Below are 7,019 nucleotides of genomic sequence, written 5' to 3'. Positions count from 1 at the left end.
AGAAGGAGGATAGGGCACTGCCATTGCCTGGGTCTTCTAGACGCCATTAAATGTGTCTTTATCAGTATGTTTGGGTTGTTTTTCTATTAAAACATGTCTACGATTTCCTTGTATTTTTGTTTTTCGTTTGTAGTGTGCATTGTTATAAAGTATTGACTCCTTTGATTCGCATAAAGAAAAATCTTAGTGACACTTCGCCCCACCTTAATTTTTTTTCGTGGTCCGCCTCTGCGCCCTATATAGATGGAAGGAGGGAGTATGAATCCATGTTATGTCCGATTAAATTTTTTCGCTTGCTGTATAATGCATGTAACCTACTCATACCAACATTTTAGTGCATTCCAAATGTTTATACTACCGCTGCAATTCGAACTAAATTTGAATTTTTCTCTATTTCAATAAGAATATACAATCATGATTGTTGCCAACTTCAACCATCATTCATGTATTACCTTAATAACACACCACATGATTACTATAGATATAGATATGAACTACGTGTACTACATGAACTCGAATTCTATTTTTTTAATACACTTGATGTTGATTCCAAATAATAGTACATTTGATGTACTAACTATATATTCATAGTCTAAACCATGTTCCATACGTACACCATGTTTATCACACAAAGTATAGTGCCCCGCCCCCTACATTATGGCAAGTATTTAGACCTGAGTTGCAAAAGCCACACATTAGCCCAAATTATAATCAATGTTCTACATTATGATATCTTCTTCAAGTATCCGTATCCACTTTTTTATAATGAATTATGATCTTTGTTCATCTTTTACACCTTCACCTTTCCAGCACACACCGGTCGATATACCTCTCTAGCCAAGTATGCCTACAACAAACACATATATACTTCCCCTCTTCTCTTCTCACCATCCATGCCCCCATATGTCCAATACGATTCCACGCAGGTGCACACTCCCGCCCCTCTTTTCATTGATCACATACTCGCACACTCCTCCCCCTCGACATGGTAGGCCTCTCGCACCACCTCCTAGCCACACCTTCTCCCCCTGTCTGCCTCTCTGGACCTTATTTGCTTCTAACACATGCAGGCGTGTATATGAACTGATCTCCCTACATATAGCCAGGTCGACTATAATTCGTTTTCACCAAGCACCGATACACTTACCTCGCTAGTTATGTCTCTCCTTTTCTCGGACACACGACGGTTGATCTTCCTATGTAGTTATGTATGCTTACCACAACCATATCTTCTCCCCTCATCATCCTTGAATACCTCCCGACCCGTCTCTCACATGCACGTGCATAGACAGACAGACATCCCCCGCCTTCTCTTATTGATATTGCACTCATACCCTCTGTTTGTCTAGCAGGCCTCTCCCACCATTTGTGAGACGCCACTCCACCACCAACCCTCCGACTCTCTACCTTTGTCTTTTTCGCAACCTTATTCCTCTTCTAGATGTATCCATGGATCTCGATCGATCTCCCTCAATACATATAGCTAGGTCTCTCTCCTTCCCCACACATATACTAGTCGATCGGTCTCTACCCCCTCCCCCCCCCCACCCCCACACACACCGATAGTCGAATGTTGTAGGTAGGTATCCATGCCACGGAGACAAACTGCACCTCTGCCCACACAAATTTGATGGCACTCTTTATCGATCGCGCAACCACACACTTCATCCCTGTTTTCAATTCTATCGATATCTCACGTCCATGACTCCGTTTCACACACATTGCATATGTTACGTTCTTCTGATTGAGATATCATCAACGCACTGCCTCTCTTTCGCACAAACCATCTCTCTCACACCCACCCACATACGTACCTGCACCTAAAGAAGAAGTGCACACAGGATGCACATATTCACGTCTCGTTCCCGGCCACACCCGTGCGGGTACACGGTGGAGTTCGTTTTTGTACGAAAAGGCAGCACACATGATAATTTGACGCGTGTAGCGGTTGTTTACCACGCCTAGATGGAACAAAGTTCGACTTGACAAGTTAGCATTAAATAAAGTTATATATTCCTCAATGGCACATATAGAATATAAAACGATTGCCATGGGGAAAATGGAAATGGGTTTGTCTCTCGTCACACTATCTCACACAAGGCTGCCGTGGCCTCTCTCTCTCAGCGTTGGTTAGTGATCCGGCCGCATCCCGTCCGCCGGCGGAAAGGGAGGATGTGCATCGTCTCTCCGTTCGACAGCGTTGAGGCAGCACGTCCCGATCTGCGGTACCCACCGTTCTCTCTGACCAAGCTCCGGCACGGTAGGGCCTTCGCCACTTGCTCGCTGCCGCAGTATGGGAAGATCTTGGCCGCCGGCGCCCTCCTAGTAACATCCCGACGACCCTCAGGTACAGCTTCCTCCGGGCTTGCTCCACTGCCCATCTTCCCACGTTGCTGCATGTGGATCTTCTTGAGTTGTTTGCTTAATTGTATCTCGGCCGGCGTACTTCCCATCTTGCAATCTTGTCCTCAAACCATTTTTGATAAACCACCATGTGCTATATTTCCCTTATTACATGGAACATGCTTCTTTTTTGTCGGCGTATGTGTCTTTAACTCCTGTTATTGGGAAGTAATTGTTTCCTTTCGACCTCCTTTTGCAAACAAGGCTATCCATTTTCGCCTCGTTCCTATTGCGACCTTTTGGTGAACTACACAAATCACTTTCCTGAAGTGTGTTTTGTGCAATTCCGCCAAAATGTTACACGGGCAACGTTTTTACATTTCTGTGGAACTACGGAAAGGGAGATTGGTTTTGCTATCCTCCTCATCCAACTCCGTGCCTAATCTTCTCCAACAAGAACTTAGTCCTAAAGAGAGATCATAGAGGTGATCGGCTTCTATTTATGTGGGTTATGTTTCATCATCTAGTTCCACTATTATTGTAACCACACTGACTGGATATCTTTGCAAACAGGGATGGTCCGCTCGATTTTAGTGGAGCTGCACAAAATGATCGGATTATGGTGTCCTTCATACACCTCTTGTTTGGCTACAGAGCTGGGTGAAACTAGCTGCCAAGCAATGAACACTGTGAAGTGAATATTGGCGCTGATCTGCGAACCATTGAGATGCATTAGCCATGGTAGTTTCATTTGTATTTGATGGAATGTTGTAACAAGATAATCTCGAGGCAGGACACATGAATCCTAAGTTGAAACCTTTTTTTCCTGCGGGAACCAAAGTTGAAACCTTCATAGAATCACAGTACAATTTCATCAAAATTATGCGTACATATAAACAAATCCTGAAGGATTGATAGCAATGCTAGAAACAATTCAACTTCGTTTCGCCGACATGTTGGACATCCTTCATCCGGCTCCACCTGCCATGCAGCAATATTGACTGCACAACACAACTTCAGGGAAAGATTCACCCCGGTCGTTGTGCCGCAGGAGTAATGACTAGTGAGCAGTCAAATCACAGAGCCCCACCTTCGCCACAGTAAGTTGCTCGTACGAAGCAACCATCATTTCTCTGTTCCTTGAATCCGCTGGTACTCCCATATTCCCACAGTAATAAGTTGCTCGAGCGAATCAACCATCACTATATCCGCTCATGTGGGATGACCACAGGAGCTATCCATTCAGATTGCATGTTAAAAAAAATAAAGGTCGATAACTAATACGACAAACTTAAAAAAAAACTAATGCGGCACCTCGGGCCAACGTGGCCAGATTGCATTTTGCACGAGAAATTACACACCATGTTTCGTTGACATGTGGTCCCGTTCCAACATATTAGTGAGATGATGACGAGTAGTAGTATTTCCGAACGGACGTGTAGGTCGGGGCGCCTCTTCATGAACCGTGGCAAACTGGCAACCGTCCACCGACTCTTCGCCTTTCCCTCTCGATTTGGAACTGCTGTCGCACGCTCTTCCTCTCCCTCCTCCATTTTCCTTCAGCGCTTCACCCTTTCTTCTGCCATTGTTCGATCATCTTCTCCATGGAGGGAATAGGCCAGAAATGACCCTGTTATTCTTGCCCCGATTTGAAAGATGACATGGTGGATGAACTCATGGATCGGTGCAATGTCATCACCTCGGCTAGCTTGGCAGGTTCATTCAAGCCCATTCTCAACTCAACTAATAACATCATTACAAGGAACCCAAGAGTCAAGGAGCGGTTTGATCTCCCCTATCTACTTCGCCGTGACCCTGATGACTACAGGCGCGGGGACGACGGAGGCCTCGCCCTGTGCAAGTTGATGCCGCTTGATAATGATATATATGATGTTAAGATGCCATCGCTTGACGGCAAGGCTTGGGCAGGCGCAAATGGAGATTGGGTTGTTTACATTTGGTCTAACTGTGAGTGGGAACTTGTGAATGTGTACACTCGTGACCGGGTTCCACTTCCAAAAATCTCAGCAGACTGCCCAAATGTTGAGCACACCGGTATTGTACGCACGTTCAAATACGATCATGGTGACTGTCTTCTATGGAAGATAGCAATTTGTCGAGTTCCCAACCGCTCTTGGAATTACAACAACTATGAAGTTGTTGCTATGTTCGACAAGCTTGTTGCCGTCCTTCGTGGTTCGACTGGATGGATATTGCTCAAAAATCAGTCTCTATACACGGATGTGTACTGTGATGCAATTCAATACGAGGGCCTTGTGTTTGCTACCACCACTCGTGCCACTGTTTTTGCATGGAATCCTTATACTTTCGGTACGTTTGTCTTCCACCATAATTATAATTGTTTCATCCACATGCATGCGGGTTAGCAAGTTTCCCTTTACTAACTAACCTTCTTCTTGTGTTTCCAAGGTCCTATGAACATCCCACCACCTATACTTAAAAAAATTTATAACCAAGGGGGAGATGACGATGGTGATGATCACGAGCATGAGGACGAGCAGAACATATATACTCAATGGCGCCAAGCAACTAATTCGATGGATCACCTCTTCTTGTGTGTATACAGCGCACTGAGTTTGTTACTACTGAGGGAGCACGTGTTGTCTCCCATGGTCGCACTCTCCAGACCTATTCCAACACCCGTTGCATGATATTCGGGATGGATACCAGTGTGCTAGCACCAACACCTTCTCCTTGGTACAGAATTGATAGTCTTGGAGAAAACTCGCTCTTCCTTGGACAAAACAATCTGATGATGGTGAAAGGCGATCCAACTACTGTTGACACAACGTTACTAGTACCATTTATGAGAAGCAACTGTGTCTATACCTCAGAAATTTGGGTGGTTCCCTACCCTGGTAGTGATATAGTAGGCCGCTTGAGCCTGGATGATCAGTCCTGCTTTGGTCTCAAGATCGACAATAGATGGCCCGTCCCAGAGAATCACTTATGGTTCAAAGCAAGCGTTTCCAACGCCGAGGAACGGTTGAGTTGAAGTTCATTTCATTTCTTGTTATTTGTTGTGTGGTGAAAACTTTAGTATTTATAATGTATCCTTGTTGTCGATGTGGGTTGATGACCTGTTGTATGTAATAAAATGATATGCCTGTGATAAACTTACTAAATTTATGAATGGCTTTCGAGTCGCTTCTCTGAGTGAGTGGTGTGACGAGGCAAAAAAATATTTTCTGATTATATAATTGTACGTGCATTGCAACAGGTTATCAGATGAGGCCAATCAACAATAGTAGTACACTATTTGTACTAGGTTCACATGCTTCACGCATCGTGCGGGTGTTTTTACTATAGCCATATTGTACGTAACCAACACCTTGAATCCTCAATACTAGTACTATATAGTAAGTAGTCGGAGTAGTAGGGTGGCATGGGCCAAAACAAGCATTCACGTCCAGGAGTACGGCACACGCCACCAGCACAACTTCCATCTGACACCATATTTATTGGAGTCCGTGCTAGAGCAATCTCTTCAACCTCATCGTTTGCCTAACTCAGCCATCGCGCTGCGGGCGAGGTGTGGGTTTGCCGATAATCGGTTTCCTCAACTGCGGTCCCACTTGTAAGGCCAACTCCAACGCTCTATCAATATATGGATGTACTCTTCTTCCCAATACAAAAACTTGCATCCATTATACTCCCTCTGTTGCACAATGCATGCCTTCTATTTGTCAAAATATATATGTATCTAGACATGTTTTAGTATATAGGTACATCCATTTTTGGACAAATGGAAGTCGAGTATTTTGGAACGGATGGAGTACACAATAAATTTTTTAAGTTAGCACAACTAGTCTAATCCGAGAGCACAACCAAAGATTTGGTCGGGTTCTTCCTCCTTTTGTCGACACATGGGACATCCAGCATCCAGGTCGTGTCATGCAAGAAAATAGAGTGGTAGTTGAAGCCACGAGATGTGCATCTTGGGTTAAACTATAAATAGAATCTTACTACTCTTGAGTAACTCCAAAAGCAGCCACCGAAGATCTTTATTTGATTTGTTTTTCATCACCAGCACATCGAGGTGAAATATGTGCCGGTTCAGTGGGTCGTCTTGCGTTTTCACTGACATGTGGGACCGCATGTGAGCAAACAAACGATGGGCTCCGCGTGTCCGTTGGCTGGCTGAGAAGAGAGATAGAGGAGGGCTAAGCATGGACTCCAGGAAATTTGTTCTATGTAACTAGCACCTAGATATTCGCATGTGGTTGTTTCTAGAATAAAAAAGGAGGTACCCCTACTTATGATACTACCACTACTCCTAGCCTAAGGTTAGTAGGTGACCCTGCGCTTGGCTCTTCACCTCTTCTGGAAGTCGATGGTTCTATAGTAGTGCTTCTGGCAATCTGAAACCAAATGAACTGCTGCATGTCCGCCGCTTGTAAGAAAAAGTTTCTCCCCGTGCTGCGAGCCACCATGCACGCGTTGGCGAGGGAGAAGGCGTAATCAAGTTTCTTGTCTTTCTGCGAGTTGACGGGACACATCAAAGTTATTTACTAGTAGTACATACTCTCTCCAAAAAAGGGTTGACCATGTCATTGCTACCATCTCGTGCTCCGTCGTTGAGTACGTGCACTATTCACGTGCCATCGAGGAGAAAAAAATATTGCATAGGTGCCATCGAAGTGCATGACTCAATT

This window comes from Triticum dicoccoides, chromosome 2B (assembly GCF_002162155.2).
Source record: "Triticum dicoccoides isolate Atlit2015 ecotype Zavitan chromosome 2B, WEW_v2.0, whole genome shotgun sequence".
NCBI lineage: Eukaryota > Viridiplantae > Streptophyta > Magnoliopsida > Poales > Poaceae > Triticum > Triticum dicoccoides.
The sequence above is the reverse complement of the archived record's forward strand: the minus strand, read 5'-3'. Positions refer to the sequence as shown.